This window comes from Macaca nemestrina, chromosome 1 (genome assembly GCF_043159975.1).
Source record: "Macaca nemestrina isolate mMacNem1 chromosome 1, mMacNem.hap1, whole genome shotgun sequence".
NCBI lineage: Eukaryota > Metazoa > Chordata > Mammalia > Primates > Cercopithecidae > Macaca > Macaca nemestrina.
In genome coordinates this window covers 20,544,399-20,560,583 of record NC_092125.1, presented here as the reverse complement: position 1 = coordinate 20,560,583, position 16,185 = coordinate 20,544,399, and the positions used below count along the sequence as shown (strand labels likewise).

At 49.2% G+C, this 16,185-nt stretch overlaps 4 non-coding genes across 4 annotated transcripts; all 4 read right to left on the bottom strand.

Annotated features, from left to right (window-relative positions):
* Window positions 1-3,366: 3,366 nt before the first annotated feature.
* On the bottom strand, window positions 3,367-3,485 carry LOC139360364 (5S ribosomal RNA). Its single transcript, XR_011617700.1, has one exon. It is a non-coding gene; the product is annotated as a 5S ribosomal RNA (ribosomal RNA).
* Window positions 3,486-6,271: 2,786 nt separating this feature from the next.
* LOC139360348 (5S ribosomal RNA) lies at window positions 6,272-6,390 on the bottom strand. The gene has a single exon (XR_011617670.1). It is a non-coding gene; the product is annotated as a 5S ribosomal RNA (ribosomal RNA).
* Window positions 6,391-10,757: 4,367 nt separating this feature from the next.
* LOC139360331 (5S ribosomal RNA) lies at window positions 10,758-10,876 on the bottom strand. The gene has a single exon (XR_011617654.1). It is a non-coding gene; the product is annotated as a 5S ribosomal RNA (ribosomal RNA).
* A 2,754-nt stretch (window positions 10,877-13,630) lies between these two features.
* LOC139360315 (5S ribosomal RNA) lies at window positions 13,631-13,749 on the bottom strand. The gene has a single exon (XR_011617638.1). It is a non-coding gene; the product is annotated as a 5S ribosomal RNA (ribosomal RNA).
* Window positions 13,750-16,185: the final 2,436 nt, after the last annotated feature.

The following is a 16,185-nucleotide window of genomic DNA, read 5'->3' as shown; positions in this document are numbered from 1 at the left end:
GATGAAGCAACGTTGTGTCATCTTGGAAGGAGAGACTGGGCCCTCCTTAGACACTGAATGGGCTGATGACTTGACCTTGGACACCCCAGCCTTGAGAACTGAGAGAAATAAATGTCTCTTTTTAATAAATTATCCAGTCTCAGGTATTTGAAGAGATTCAGATATTTTCTTAAACAACCAATGGGTTAAAGAAGAAACCACAAGAGAAATCAGAAAATACAGTTGGGTGTCAGTATCCACAGGGGATTGGTTCCAGGACCCCATAAGTAGGCCAAAATCCACACAGAGTCAAGTCTTGCAGTTGGCCCTGTAAAACCTGGGCATTAAAAAAGTTAGGCCGCTGTATCCTCAGGGTTTGCGCTCTGTGAAGACTGTATTTTCAATCTGCCTTTGGTTACAGATGCAGAATTAATGAAATCAGAGGACCTACTGTACTTATTGAAAACAATTCCTGTATAAGTGCACCCTTGCAGTTCAAACCCATGTTGTTCAAGGCTCAGCTGTACTCAGAAATGAATGAAAATGAAAACACAGCATAGCCAAACTTTGGGATGCAGTGAAAGCAGTGCTAACAGGGAAATTTATAGTGTGAAATGCTTACATGAAAAAAACCTAAAGAAAGCCAGGCGTCGCGGTTAATGCCTGTAATCCCAGCACTTTGGGAGGCTGAGGTGAGCCAATCACCTGAGGTCAGGAGTTCGAGACTAGCCTGAACAACAGGGAGAAACCCTGTCTCTGCTGAAAATACAAAATTAGCCGGTTGTGGTGGCAGGCGCCTGTAATCCCAGCGACTTGGGAGGCTGAAGCAAGAGAATTGCTTAAACCTGGGAGGCAGAGGTTGCAGTGAGCCGAGATCGCACCATTGCACTCCAGCCTGGCCAACAAGAGCGAGACTCCCTCTCAAAAGGAAACAAAACAAAAAACACCCAAAGGACCTCAAATTAGCACTCTAAATTTACACTTTAGGCACTAGAAAAGAACAAATTAAACCCTAGGAAGGAAAGAAAGAAAGATTAATTCAGAAATAAATAAAACAGAAAATACAAAAATGGAGAAAATCAACAAAACTGAAAGTTGGTTTTTTAAAAGATAAAATTGACAAACTTTATGGAGTGACTAAGAAAAAAAGAGAGAATACTCAAATTACTAAAATCAGAAATGGAAGTGGGGACATTACTATTGGATCCAGTCAAAATGAAAACGATTGGCAGGGTGAAGTGGCTCACACCTATAATCCCAGCACTTTGGGAGGCCGAGGCATGCAGATCACTTGAGGTTAGGAGTTCAAGACTAACCTGGCCAACATGGTGAAACCATCTCTACTAAAAATACAAAAAAAAAATAGCCGGGTGTGGTGGTAGGCCCCTGTAATCCCAGCTACTCGGGAGGTTCAGGCAGGTGAATCACTTTAGCTCAGGAGTTCAAGACCAGCCTGGGAGACATGGTCAAACCCGGTCTCTACAAAAAAAAAAAAAAAAAAGATAAAAAGGAAAGAAAAAAAATAAATTAAAGAAAGAAAGAAAGAAAGAAAGAAAGAAAGAAGAAAATTCAGCCCATCTTGATGGCAAAAGCCTGTTGTCCCAGCTACTGAGGAGGCTGAGGTAGGAGGATCGCTTGAACCTGGGAGGTGGAGGTTGTAATGAGCCTAGATCACACCACTGCACTCTAGCCTGGGTGACAGATGAGATCCTGTCTCAAAGAAATAAATGAATAGGATTGTAAGAGAGTGCTAAGAACAATTGTACACCAACATATTGGATAACTTGGATGAAATGGACAAATTCCTAGGAACATGAACCCTACCAAGACTAAATCACAAAGAAAGTGAAAATCTGAATAGACGAGTAACTAGTAAGGAGACTGAATCAGTAACCCAATATCTCCTGCCAAAAAAAAAAAAAAAAAAAAAAAAAAAAAGCCTTGGACTTGACTTCTCTATCAAATATTTAGAGAACGAATAGTAATCCTTGTTAATCCTGCCAAAACCTTGAAGAGGAGGGAGTATTCCCTAACTCATTCTATGAGGCTACAATTGCCCTGATACCAAAGCAAGACAAAGATTTTACAAGAGAAAACTGTAGAATAATATCCCATATGAAGATCGATGCCTAAAACTCCTCACCATATCCTAAGACTGTGAGGTGAAATTCATCACAGAAAAGGAAAGCCAAGCAGAAGCCTAAAACTATACCCCTAGTCTGACCGGGCGCTGGTGACTCACGCCTGTAATCCTAGCACTTTGGGTATCCTAGCACTTTGGGAAAGTGGGTGGATCGCCTGAAGTTGGGAGTTCCAGACCAAGACCAAGCTAACCAACATGGAGAAACCCCGTCTCTACTAAAAATACAAAATTAGCCAGGTGTGGTGGTGCATGCCTGTAATCCCAGCTACTCAGGAGGCTGAGGCAGGAGAATGGCGTGAACCCGGGAGGCGGAGCTTGCAGTGGGCCCAGATCTTGCCACTGCACTCCAGGTTGGGTGACAGAGTGAGACTCCGTCTGGAAGAAAAAGGAAAGAAAGAAAGAAACCAAGTAAGGAAAGAAAGAAAGAAAGAAAGAAAGAAAGAAAGAAAGAAAGAAAGAAAGAAAGAAAGAAAGAAAGAAAGAAAGAAAGAAAAGAAAGAAAGAAAGAAAGAGAGAGAAAGAGAGAGAGAGAAAGAAAGAGAGAGAAAGAAAGAGAGAGAAAGAAAGAAGGGAAAGATAGTAAGGGAAGAAAAAGAAAAGAATGAAAGTAAGAAGGAAAGAAAGAAAGGAAGAAAGAGGCAAAGACCGAAGAAAGAATGAAAGAAAGAAAGAGAAAGGAAGAAAGTGAGAAAGAAAGAAAAGCAAGAGAAAAGGAAAGAACGAAATAAAGAAAGAGAAAGAGAAAGAAAGAGACAGAGAGATAGGAGAAAGAAAGAAAGAAGGAAAGAAAAGAAAAGAGAAAGAAAGAAAACAAAGATAGCAAAGGAAGAAAAAGAAAAGAAGGAAAGAAAGAGAGAAAGAGTGAGAAAGAGAGAGAGAGAGAAAGAAGGAAAGAAAGAAAGAAAACAAAGAGAAAGAAAGAAGGAAGGAAAGAAAGAAAGAAAGAGTGATAGAGAGATAGAGAGGAAGGAAGAAAGGAAGGAAGGAAGAAAGAAAGAGAAAGAGAGAGAGACAAAGAAAGAAAGGAAAGATAGCAAGGGGAGAAACAGAAAAGAATGAAAGTAAGAAGGAAAGCACAAGAGAGAGAAAGAGCGAGATAGAAAGAGGGAGAGAGAGAAAGAAAGAAGGAAAGAAAGAAAGAAAGGAAAGAAAGAGAGAAAGAAGGAAAGAAAGAAAGAAGAGTGAGTGAGAGAAGGGAAGAAAGGAAGGTAGAAAAGAAAGAAAGAGAAGAAAGCAAGCCAAAAAGCCTACAGCACCCGGTATTCCCAGGCGGTCTCCCATCCAAGTACTAACCAGGCCCGACCCTGCTTAGCTTCCGAGATCAGACGAGATCGGGCGCGTTCAGGGTGGTATGGCCGTAGACGCCGGCAGAGGCGCCTGGCTGCCCCAAGAGCCCGGCCCAGCCATGCCCGCCGGCTTCCAGCCCGCACCGCCAGCCCGGGGTCGTCGTGCTCGGATCGGGATCCCGGAGCCTCTTCGCCTGCTGCCTCTCCCGGCTGCCGAGCTCCCGAGCTTCCACCACGTCGGGCCCGCTCGGAACAGGGAGTGCTCCGAGGCGTCGGGGCCCAGGGCCCACGATCCTGGGACCCCGGCGGGTCCTCCGCCCTGTCGTGGAGGTATTCTTTTGGATCCCTGGCCGCTGGGGAGCTCCTGCGAGGCCCCCTCTTGGCCCACACCCCCAGAGGCGTCAGGGCTGGCCAAGGGCGAACAGCCGGCCCAGCCGCGCCTGGCCTTTTTCTCACAACGCCCCCACCACGGTGGCTTGTCCCGACCAAGACCCGGCCGGTGGGCAAGAGGGCGTGGGGGCTGGGGTGTTGGGGGATGGCCCTGCTTTGCCCCGGGCTGGCACTAGAGCCGGCAGCCTGATCCCCGGCGAGAGGGGCTGAGAGAAACCCAGAAACACCCCACCACCACCAGCAGCAAATCCACAGCCCCACACACAGACACACCCGGGCGCTCGCGCGCGGGAACCCACACACGCGCGCGCGCTCAGACACAGACACAGACACACACACACACACACACACACACACACACACACACACATACGTGCACACACAAACGGCTTGAAGGAGAGCAAGGAAGAGATAGATGGAGAGATTGAAACCGAGGGAGGGAGAGAGACAGCGATCGAGAGAGACAGGGGAGGTGGAGAGGGAAAGAGACAGAGAGGCAGAGATAGAGAGAGGGACAGAGAGAGCGAGAAAGACAGACAGAGAGGGAGAGACAGAGGAAAGGCGACAGAAATAGCGCGAGGTGCAGGGGCAAACCCAGAAGAGAGAGGGGCAGGGAGCTAGAGAGCGAGAGCGATAGAGCCTTGGAGAGGGAGCGCCCTGCTCCCGTAGGCAGGGCCCTTTTGAGCAGGCCGGGATAGGGTGGAGGGGGCTTGGGCTGGGCCAGAACAGGGTGGCCAGGCCGTCCATGCGAGAGGAGCAACGGAGCGCTGAGACGGGTTTTGTCTTGGATTAATTGCTTGCTTTGGGGGTGGGTTTCGTAGGCTCCTTCCTGTGTTGGCACCTCCCTGTGCTCTTGGTGCGGTGCGGTGGGCCCCTTGATTTGCAGAGTGCGCCCGCCCTTTTGGCGGGAGCCGTGGCACCGGGCGTGCCCACGGGGCCCGAGGCCTGGGTCTCTGGCGTGTCCTCGGGACTGGAGTTTACGCGAAGTTGGTGGCAATGGGAATCCGGGTGCACAGGGACTGTTTTCCTGGTTGCTGGCGAAGCAATGTCCTTCCCCCGGATAAAGCAGCCCCTGCGTTCTGGAGCGGAGGTCTCGGCTGGCGTCTGTGGCACCCGCTGGCCCTGCCCGCCCCTTCCCCCGGTTTGGAAGGTTGCGGCGGCGCCCGCCCGGTGAATGGATTGAATCGCCTGTGCGTTCCGGGAGCGGGAAGGCGCCGGGAACGGCAGGGAACCCGCGCCTGCGCCTTTGGGGTCCGGCCTCCTGCCCTCCAGGGCTGGAGCCGGGCTCCTGGCCGGGCGGCGGCGAGGCGCAAGCGGTGGGATGCTGCTGCCCGGTGGTGCTTTGGTGGCGGACCCCCAGGAGGAGGTCCCCGGCTGCGGCGGGGGTGTAGGCGGGCGACAAGGGGGGAGCAGAGTCCGGGGAGGTTGGGAAGCATGGCGATAGTAGGGGCAAGGGAGGGAGAGGGGAAGCCACAAAAGCCTACAGCAGGCCGGGCGCGGTGGATCACGCCTGTAATGCCAGCACTTTGGGAGGCCGAGGCGGGTGGATCACGAGGTCAGGAGATCCAGACCAGCCTGGCTAACACGGTGAAACCCCGTCTCCACTAAAACTACAAAACATGAGCCGGGCGTGGTGGCGGGCGCCTGTAGTCCCAGCTGCTTGGGAGGCTGAGGCAGGAGAATGGCGTGAACCCGGGAGGCGGAGCTTGCAGTGAGCCGAGATCTTGCCACTGCACTCCAGGCTGGGTGACAGCGAGACTCCGTCTGGAAGAAAAAGGAAAGACAGAAAGAAAGAAGGAAAGAAAGAAAGAAGGAAGGAAAGAAAGAAAGAAGGAAGGAAAGAAAGAAAGAAGGAAGGAAAGAAAGAAAGAAAGAAAGGAGCAAAAAGAGAAGAAAGAAAGAAAGAAAGAAAGAAAGAAAGAGAAAGGAAGAAAAGAAAGTGAGAAAGAAAAGCAAGAAACAAGGAAAGAATGAAATAAAGAAAGAGAGAGAAAGAAAGGGACAGAGAGATAGGAGAAAGAAAGAAAGAAGGAAAGAAAGAAAGAAGAAAGAACGAGAAGAAAGAAAAGGAAGATAGCAAGGGAAGAAAAAGAAAAGAATGAAAGAAGGAAAGAAAGAAAGAGCAAGCAAGAGAGAGGGAGAGAGAAAGAAAGAAGGAAAGAAAGGAGGAAGGATAGAAAGAAAGATAGGTAGAAAGAAAGAAAGAAGGAAAGACAGCAGAACGAAAGAAAGAAAGAGAGAGAGACAAAGAAAGAAAGGAAAGATAGCAAGGGAAGAAACAGAAAAGAATGAAAGTAAGAAGGAAAGCAAAAGAGAGAGAAAGAGCGAGATAGAGGGAGAGAGAGAAAAAAGGAAAGAAAGAAAGAAAGAAAGGAAAGAAAGAGAGAAAGAAGGAAAGAAAGAAAGAAGAGTGAGTGAGAGAAGGGAAGAAAGGAAGGTAGAAAAGAAAGAAAGAGAAGAAAGCAAGCCAAAAAGCCTACAGCACCCGGTATTCCCAGGCGGTCTCCCATCCAAGTACTAACCAGGCCCGACCCTGCTTAGCTTCCGAGATCAGACGAGATCGGGCGCGTTCAGGGTGGTATGGCCGTAGACGCCGGCAGAGGCGCCTGGCTGCCCCAAGAGGCCGGCCCAGCCATGCCCGCCGGCTTCCAGCCCGCACCGCCAGCCCGGGGTCGTCGTGCTCGGATCGGGATCCCGGAGCCTCTTCGCCTGCTGCCTCTCCCGGCTGCCGAGCTCCCGAGCTTCCACCACGTCGGGCCCGCTCGGAACAGGGAGTGCTCCGAGGCGTCAGGGCCCACAGCCCACGATCCTGGGACCCCGTCGGGTCCTCCGCGCTGTCGCGCAGGTATTCTTTGGGATCCCTGCCGCTCAGGAATCCTGCGAGGCCCCCTCTTGCCCCCTCACCCAGAGTCGTCGAGGCTGGCGAAGGGCGAACAGCGTATTATCAAATGTCTTCTCTGACCACAACAAAATCGAGTTAAAAATCAATAATACAAGGAAAACTGATAAACTGACCTGTTTTCTTTTTGGAAAGTAAAGAACACACTGCTATGGTCTGAATGTCCCCCAAAATTTATATGCTGAAATTTATTTGCCAATATGATAGTATTAAGAGGTGGGCACTGGCCTGGGGTGGTGGCTAACGCTGTCATCCCAGCACTTTGGAAGGGAAAGGCAGTCAGATTGTTCGAGCCCAGGAGTTCAAGACCAGCCAGGGCAAAATGGCAAAACTTGTCTCTAGAATAAACACCAAATTCGGTGGGCGTGGTGGTGCAGGCCTGTAGTCCCAGCTACTCAGGAGGCTGAAGCAGGAGGACTGGTTGAGCCTGGGAGGTCAAGGCTGCAGTGAGCCATGATCAGGCTACAGGCTACTGCACTGCCGTAGGGGCAATACAATGAGACCCTGTCTCAAAAAAAAAAAAAGGGTAAAAAGGTGGATTCTTTAGGAGGCGATTATCTCATGAGGGTAGAAGTCCTTATGGATGAAATTAGAGCCCTTAGAAAAGGACTTGAGTGGGTTCATTCCCTCCGTCTCCTCCGTGTGGGGACACAATGTTCTTCCCCTCTGAAAGATGAAGCAACGTTGTGTCATCTTGGAAGGAGAGACTGGGCCCTCCTTAGACACTGAATGGGCTGATGACTTGACCTTGGACACCCCAGCCTTGAGAACTGAGAGAAATAAATGTCTCTTTTTAATAAATTATCCAGTCTCAGGTATTTGAAGAGATTCAGATATTTTCTTAAACAACCAATGGGTTAAAGAAGAAACCACAAGAGAAATCAGAAAATACAGTTGGGTGTCAGTATCCACAGGGGATTGGTTCCAGGACCCCATAAGTAGGCCAAAATCCACACAGAGTCAAGTCTTGCAGTTGGCCCTGTAAAACCTGGGCATTAAAAAAGTTAGGCCGCTGTATCCTCAGGGTTTGCGCTCTGTGAAGACTGTATTTTCAATCTGCCTTTGGTTACAGATGCAGAATTAATGAAATCAGAGGACCTACTGTACTTATTGAAAACAATTCCTGTATAAGTGCACCCTTGCAGTTCAAACCCATGTTGTTCAAGGCTCAGCTGTACTCAGAAATGAATGAAAATGAAAACACAGCATAGCCAAACTTTGGGATGCAGTGAAAGCAGTGCTAACAGGGAAATTTATAGTGTGAAATGCTTACATGAAAAAAACCTAAAGAAAGCCAGGCGTCGCGGTTAATGCCTGTAATCCCAGCACTTTGGGAGGCTGAGGTGAGCCAATCACCTGAGGTCAGGAGTTCGAGACTAGCCTGAACAACAGGGAGAAACCCTGTCTCTGCTGAAAATACAAAATTAGCCGGTTGTGGTGGCAGGCGCCTGTAATCCCAGCGACTTGGGAGGCTGAAGCAAGAGAATTGCTTAAACCTGGGAGGCAGAGGTTGCAGTGAGCCGAGATCGCACCATTGCACTCCAGCCTGGCCAACAAGAGCGAGACTCCCTCTCAAAAGGAAACAAAACAAAAAACACCCAAAGGACCTCAAATTAGCACTCTAAATTTACACTTTAGGCACTAGAAAAGAACAAATTAAACCCTAGGAAGGAAAGAAAGAAAGATTAATTCAGAAATAAATAAAACAGAAAATACAAAAATGGAGAAAATCAACAAAACTGAAAGTTGGTTTTTTAAAAGATAAAATTGACAAACTTTATGGAGTGACTAAGAAAAAAAGAGAGAATACTCAAATTACTAAAATCAGAAATGGAAGTGGGGACATTACTATTGGATCCAGTCAAAATGAAAACGATTGGCAGGGTGAAGTGGCTCACACCTATAATCCCAGCACTTTGGGAGGCCGAGGCATGCAGATCACTTGAGGTTAGGAGTTCAAGACTAACCTGGCCAACATGGTGAAACCATCTCTACTAAAAATACAAAAAAAAAATAGCCGGGTGTGGTGGTAGGCCCCTGTAATCCCAGCTACTCGGGAGGTTCAGGCAGGTGAATCACTTTAGCTCAGGAGTTCAAGACCAGCCTGGGAGACATGGTCAAACCCGGTCTCTACAAAAAAAAAAAAAAAAAAAAAAAAAAAAAAAAAAAAGATAAAAAGGAAAGAAAAAAAATAAATTAATTAAAGAAAGAAAGAAAGAAAGAAAGAAAGAAGAAAATTCAGCCCATCTTGATGGCAAAAGCCTGTTGTCCCAGCTACTGAGGAGGCTGAGGTAGGAGGATCGCTTGAACCTGGGAGGTGGAGGTTGTAATGAGCCTAGATCACACCACTGCACTCTAGCCTGGGTGACAGATGAGATCCTGTCTCAAAGAAATAAATGAATAGGATTGTAAGAGAGTGCTAAGAACAATTGTACACCAACATATTGGATAACTTGGATGAAATGGACAAATTCCTAGGAACATGAACCCTACCAAGACTAAATCACAAAGAAAGTGAAAATCTGAATAGACGAGTAACTAGTAAGGAGACTGAATCAGTAACCCAATATCTCCTGCCAAAAAAAAAAAAAAAAAAAAAAAAAAGCCTTGGACTTGACTTCTCTATCAAATATTTAGAGAACGAATAGTAATCCTTGTTAATCCTGCCAAAACCTTGAAGAGGAGGGAGTATTCCCTAACTCATTCTATGAGGCTACAATTGCCCTGATACCAAAGCAAGACAAAGATTTTACAAGAGAAAACTGTAGAATAATATCCCATATGAAGATCGATGCCTAAAACTCCTCACCATATCCTAAGACTGTGAGGTGAAATTCATCACAGAAAAGGAAAGCCAAGCAGAAGCCTAAAACTATACCCCTAGTCTGACCGGGCGCTGGTGACTCACGCCTGTAATCCTAGCACTTTGGGTATCCTAGCACTTTGGGAAAGTGGGTGGATCGCCTGAAGTTGGGAGTTCCAGACCAAGACCAAGCTAACCAACATGGAGAAACCCCGTCTCTACTAAAAATACAAAATTAGCCAGGTGTGGTGGTGCATGCCTGTAATCCCAGCTACTCAGGAGGCTGAGGCAGGAGAATGGCGTGAACCCGGGAGGCGGAGCTTGCAGTGGGCCCAGATCTTGCCACTGCACTCCAGGTTGGGTGACAGAGTGAGACTCCGTCTGGAAGAAAAAGGAAAGAAAGAAAGAAACCAAGTAGGAAAGAAAGAAAGAAAGAAAGAAAGAAAGAAAGAAAGAAAGAAAGAAAGAAAGAAAGAAAGAAAGAAAGAAAGAAAGAAAGAAAGAAAGAAAGAAAGAAAAGAAAGAGAGAGAAAGAGAGAGAGAGAAAGAAAGAGAGAGAAAGAAAGAGAGAGAAAGAAAGAAGGGAAAGATAGTAAGGGAAGAAAAAGAAAAGAATGAAAGTAAGAAGGAAAGAAAGAAAGGAAGAAAGAGGCAAAGACCGAAGAAAGAATGAAAGAAAGAAAGAAAGAGAAAGGAAGAAAGTGAGAAAGAAAGAAAAGCAAGAGAAAAGGAAAGAACGAAATAAAGAAAGAGAAAGAGAAAGAGACAGAGAGATAGGAGAAAGAAAGAAAGAAGGAAAGAAAAGAAAAGAGAAAGAAAGAAAACAAAGATAGCAAAGGAAGAAAAAGAAAAGAAGGAAAGAAAGAGAGAAAGAGTGAGAAAGAGAGAGAGAGAGAAAGAAGGAAAGAAAGAAAGAAAACAAAGAGAAAGAAAGAAGGAAGGAAAGAAAGAAAGAAAGAGTGATAGAGAGATAGAGAGGAAGGAAGAAAGGAAGGAAGGAAGAAAGAAAGAGAAAGAGAGAGAGACAAAGAAAGAAAGGAAAGATAGCAAGGGGAGAAACAGAAAAGAATGAAAGTAAGAAGGAAAGCACAAGAGAGAGAAAGAGCGAGATAGAAAGAGGGAGAGAGAGAAAGAAAGAAGGAAAGAAAGAAAGAAAGGAAAGAAAGAGAGAAAGAAGGAAAGAAAGAAAGAAGAGTGAGTGAGAGAAGGGAAGAAAGGAAGGTAGAAAAGAAAGAAAGAGAAGAAAGCAAGCCAAAAAGCCTACAGCACCCGGTATTCCCAGGCGGTCTCCCATCCAAGTACTAACCAGGCCCGACCCTGCTTAGCTTCCGAGATCAGACGAGATCGGGCGCGTTCAGGGTGGTATGGCCGTAGACGCCGGCAGAGGCGCCTGGCTGCCCCAAGAGCCCGGCCCAGCCATGCCCGCCGGCTTCCAGCCCGCACCGCCAGCCCGGGGTCGTCGTGCTCGGATCGGGATCCCGGAGCCTCTTCGCCTGCTGCCTCTCCCGGCTGCCGAGCTCCCGAGCTTCCACCACGTCGGGCCCGCTCGGAACAGGGAGTGCTCCGAGGCGTCGGGGCCCAGGGCCCACGATCCTGGGACCCCGGCGGGTCCTCCGCCCTGTCGTGGAGGTATTCTTTTGGATCCCTGGCCGCTGGGGAGCTCCTGCGAGGCCCCCTCTTGGCCCACACCCCCAGAGGCGTCAGGGCTGGCCAAGGGCGAACAGCCGGCCCAGCCGCGCCTGGCCTTTTTCTCACAACGCCCCCACCACGGTGGCTTGTCCCGACCAAGACCCGGCCGGTGGGCAAGAGGGCGTGGGGGCTGGGGTGTTGGGGGATGGCCCTGCTTTGCCCCGGGCTGGCACTAGAGCCGGCAGCCTGATCCCCGGCGAGAGGGGCTGAGAGAAACCCAGAAACACCCCACCACCACCAGCAGCAAATCCACAGCCCCACACACAGACACACCCGGGCGCTCGCGCGCGGGAACCCACACACGCGCGCGCGCTCAGACACAGACACAGACACACACACACACACACACACACACACATACGTGCACACACAAACGGCTTGAAGGAGAGCAAGGAAGAGATAGATGGAGAGATTGAAACCGAGGGAGGGAGAGAGACAGCGATCGAGAGAGACAGGGGAGGTGGAGAGGGAAAGAGACAGAGAGGCAGAGATAGAGAGAGGGACAGAGAGAGCGAGAAAGACAGACAGAGAGGGAGAGACAGAGGAAAGGCGACAGAAATAGCGCGAGGTGCAGGGGCAAACCCAGAAGAGAGAGGGGCAGGGAGCTAGAGAGCGAGAGCGATAGAGCCTTGGAGAGGGAGCGCCCTGCTCCCGTAGGCAGGGCCCTTTTGAGCAGGCCGGGATAGGGTGGAGGGGGCTTGGGCTGGGCCAGAACAGGGTGGCCAGGCCGTCCATGCGAGAGGAGCAACGGAGCGCTGAGACGGGTTTTGTCTTGGATTAATTGCTTGCTTTGGGGGTGGGTTTCGTAGGCTCCTTCCTGTGTTGGCACCTCCCTGTGCTCTTGGTGCGGTGCGGTGGGCCCCTTGATTTGCAGAGTGCGCCCGCCCTTTTGGCGGGAGCCGTGGCACCGGGCGTGCCCACGGGGCCCGAGGCCTGGGTCTCTGGCGTGTCCTCGGGACTGGAGTTTACGCGAAGTTGGTGGCAATGGGAATCCGGGTGCACAGGGACTGTTTTCCTGGTTGCTGGCGAAGCAATGTCCTTCCCCCGGATAAAGCAGCCCCTGCGTTCTGGAGCGGAGGTCTCGGCTGGCGTCTGTGGCACCCGCTGGCCCTGCCCGCCCCTTCCCCCGGTTTGGAAGGTTGCGGCGGCGCCCGCCCGGTGAATGGATTGAATCGCCTGTGCGTTCCGGGAGCGGGAAGGCGCCGGGAACGGCAGGGAACCCGCGCCTGCGCCTTTGGGGTCCGGCCTCCTGCCCTCCAGGGCTGGAGCCGGGCTCCTGGCCGGGCGGCGGCGAGGCGCAAGCGGTGGGATGCTGCTGCCCGGTGGTGCTTTGGTGGCGGACCCCCAGGAGGAGGTCCCCGGCTGCGGCGGGGGTGTAGGCGGGCGACAAGGGGGGAGCAGAGTCCGGGGAGGTTGGGAAGCATGGCGATAGTAGGGGCAAGGGAGGGAGAGGGGAAGCCACAAAAGCCTACAGCAGGCCGGGCGCGGTGGATCACGCCTGTAATGCCAGCACTTTGGGAGGCCGAGGCGGGTGGATCACGAGGTCAGGAGATCCAGACCAGCCTGGCTAACACGGTGAAACCCCGTCTCCACTAAAACTACAAAACATGAGCCGGGCGTGGTGGCGGGCGCCTGTAGTCCCAGCTGCTTGGGAGGCTGAGGCAGGAGAATGGCGTGAACCCGGGAGGCGGAGCTTGCAGTGAGCCGAGATCTTGCCACTGCACTCCAGGCTGGGTGACAGCGAGACTCCGTCTGGAAGAAAAAGGAAAGACAGAAAGAAAGAAGGAAAGAAAGAAAGAAGGAAGGAAAGAAAGAAAGAAGGAAGGAAAGAAAGAAAGAAGGAAGGAAAGAAAGAAAGAAAGAAAGGAGCAAAAAGAGAAGAAAGAAAGAAAGAGAAAGGAAGAAAAGAAAGTGAGAAAGAAAAGCAAGAAACAAGGAAAGAATGAAATAAAGAAAGAGAGAGAAAGAAAGGGACAGAGAGATAGGAGAAAGAAAGAAAGAAGGAAAGAAAGAAAGAAGAAAGAACGAGAAGAAAGAAAAGGAAGATAGCAAGGGAAGAAAAAGAAAAGAATGAAAGAAGGAAAGAAAGAAAGAGCAAGCAAGAGAGAGGGAGAGAGAAAGAAAGAAGGAAAGAAAGGAGGAAGGATAGAAAGAAAGATAGGTAGAAAGAAAGAAAGAAGGAAAGACAGCAGAACGAAAGAAAGAAAGAGAGAGAGACAAAGAAAGAAAGGAAAGATAGCAAGGGAAGAAACAGAAAAGAATGAAAGTAAGAAGGAAAGCAAAAGAGAGAGAAAGAGCGAGATAGAGGGAGAGAGAGAAAAAAGGAAAGAAAGAAAGAAAGGAAAGAAAGAGAGAAAGAAGGAAAGAAAGAAAGAAGAGTGAGTGAGAGAAGGGAAGAAAGGAAGGTAGAAAAGAAAGAAAGAGAAGAAAGCAAGCCAAAAAGCCTACAGCACCCGGTATTCCCAGGCGGTCTCCCATCCAAGTACTAACCAGGCCCGACCCTGCTTAGCTTCCGAGATCAGACGAGATCGGGCGCGTTCAGGGTGGTATGGCCGTAGACGCCGGCAGAGGCGCCTGGCTGCCCCAAGAGCCCGGCCCAGCCATGCCCGCCGGCTTCCAGCCCGCACCGCCAGCCCGGGGTCGTCGTGCTCGGATCGGGATCCCGGAGCCTCTTCGCCTGCTGCCTCTCCCGGCTGCCGAGCTCCCGAGCTTCCACCACGTCGGGCCCGCTCGGAACAGGGAGTGCTCCGAGGCGTCAGGGCCCACAGCCCACGATCCTGGGACCCCGTCGGGTCCTCCGCGCTGTCGCGCAGGTATTCTTTGGGATCCCTGCCGCTCAGGAATCCTGCGAGGCCCCCTCTTGCCCCCTCACCCAGAGTCGTCGAGGCTGGCGAAGGGCGAACAGCGTATTATCAAATGTCTTCTCTGACCACAACAAAATCGAGTTAAAAATCAATAATACAAGGAAAACTGATAAACTGACCTGTTTTCTTTTTGGAAAGTAAAGAACACACTGCTATGGTCTGAATGTCCCCCAAAATTTATATGCTGAAATTTATTTGCCAATATGATAGTATTAAGAGGTGGGCACTGGCCTGGGGTGGTGGCTAACGCTGTCATCCCAGCACTTTGGAAGGGAAAGGCAGTCAGATTGTTCGAGCCCAGGAGTTCAAGACCAGCCAGGGCAAAATGGCAAAACTTGTCTCTAGAATAAACACCAAATTCGGTGGGCGTGGTGGTGCAGGCCTGTAGTCCCAGCTACTCAGGAGGCTGAAGCAGGAGGACTGGTTGAGCCTGGGAGGTCAAGGCTGCAGTGAGCCATGATCAGGCTACAGGCTACTGCGCTGCCGTAGGGGCAATACAATGAGACCCTGTCTCAAAAAAAAAAAAAGGGTAAAAAGGTGGATTCTTTAGGAGGCGATTATCTCATGAGGGTAGAAGTCCTTATGGATGAAATTAGAGCCCTTAGAAAAGGACTTGAGTGGGTTCATTCCCTCCGTCTCCTCCGTGTGGGGACACAATGTTCTTCCCCTCTGAAAGATGAAGCAACGTTGTGTCATCTTGGAAGGAGAGACTGGGCCCTCCTTAGACACTGAATGGGCTGATGACTTGACCTTGGACACCCCAGCCTTGAGAACTGAGAGAAATAAATGTCTCTTTTTAATAAATTATCCAGTCTCAGGTATTTGAAGAGATTCAGATATTTTCTTAAACAACCAATGGGTTAAAGAAGAAACCACAAGAGAAATCAGAAAATACAGTTGGGTGTCAGTATCCACAGGGGATTGGTTCCAGGACCCCATAAGTAGGCCAAAATCCACACAGAGTCAAGTCTTGCAGTTGGCCCTGTAAAACCTGGGCATTAAAAAAGTTAGGCCGCTGTATCCTCAGGGTTTGCGCTCTGTGAAGACTGTATTTTCAATCTGCCTTTGGTTACAGATGCAGAATTAATGAAATCAGAGGACCTACTGTACTTATTGAAAACAATTCCTGTATAAGTGCACCCTTGCAGTTCAAACCCATGTTGTTCAAGGCTCAGCTGTACTCAGAAATGAATGAAAATGAAAACACAGCATAGCCAAACTTTGGGATGCAGTGAAAGCAGTGCTAACAGGGAAATTTATAGTGTGAAATGCTTACATGAAAAAAACCTAAAGAAAGCCAGGCGTCGCGGTTAATGCCTGTAATCCCAGCACTTTGGGAGGCTGAGGTGAGCCAATCACCTGAGGTCAGGAGTTCGAGACTAGCCTGAACAACAGGGAGAAACCCTGTCTCTGCTGAAAATACAAAATTAGCCGGTTGTGGTGGCAGGCGCCTGTAATCCCAGCGACTTGGGAGGCTGAAGCAAGAGAATTGCTTAAACCTGGGAGGCAGAGGTTGCAGTGAGCCGAGATCGCACCATTGCACTCCAGCCTGGCCAACAAGAGCGAGACTCCCTCTCAAAAGGAAACAAAACAAAAAACACCCAAAGGACCTCAAATTAGCACTCTAAATTTACACTTTAGGCACTAGAAAAGAACAAATTAAACCCTAGGAAGGAAAGAAAGAAAGATTAATTCAGAAATAAATAAAACAGAAAATACAAAAATGGAGAAAATCAACAAAACTGAAAGTTGGTTTTTTAAAAGATAAAATTGACAAACTTTATGGAGTGACTAAGAAAAAAAGAGAGAATACTCAAATTACTAAAATCAGAAATGGAAGTGGGGACATTACTATTGGATCCAGTCAAAATGAAAACGATTGGCAGGGTGAAGTGGCTCACACCTATAATCCCAGCACTTTGGGAGGCCGAGGCATGCAGATCACTTGAGGTTAGGAGTTCAAGACTAACCTGGCCAACATGGTGAAACCATCTCTACTAAAAATACAAAAAAAAAATAGCCGGGTGTGGTGGTAGGCCCCTGTAATCCCAGCTACTCGGGAGGTTCAGGCAGGTGAATCACTTTAGCTCAGGAGTTCAAGACCAGCCTGGGAGACATGGTCAAACCCGGTC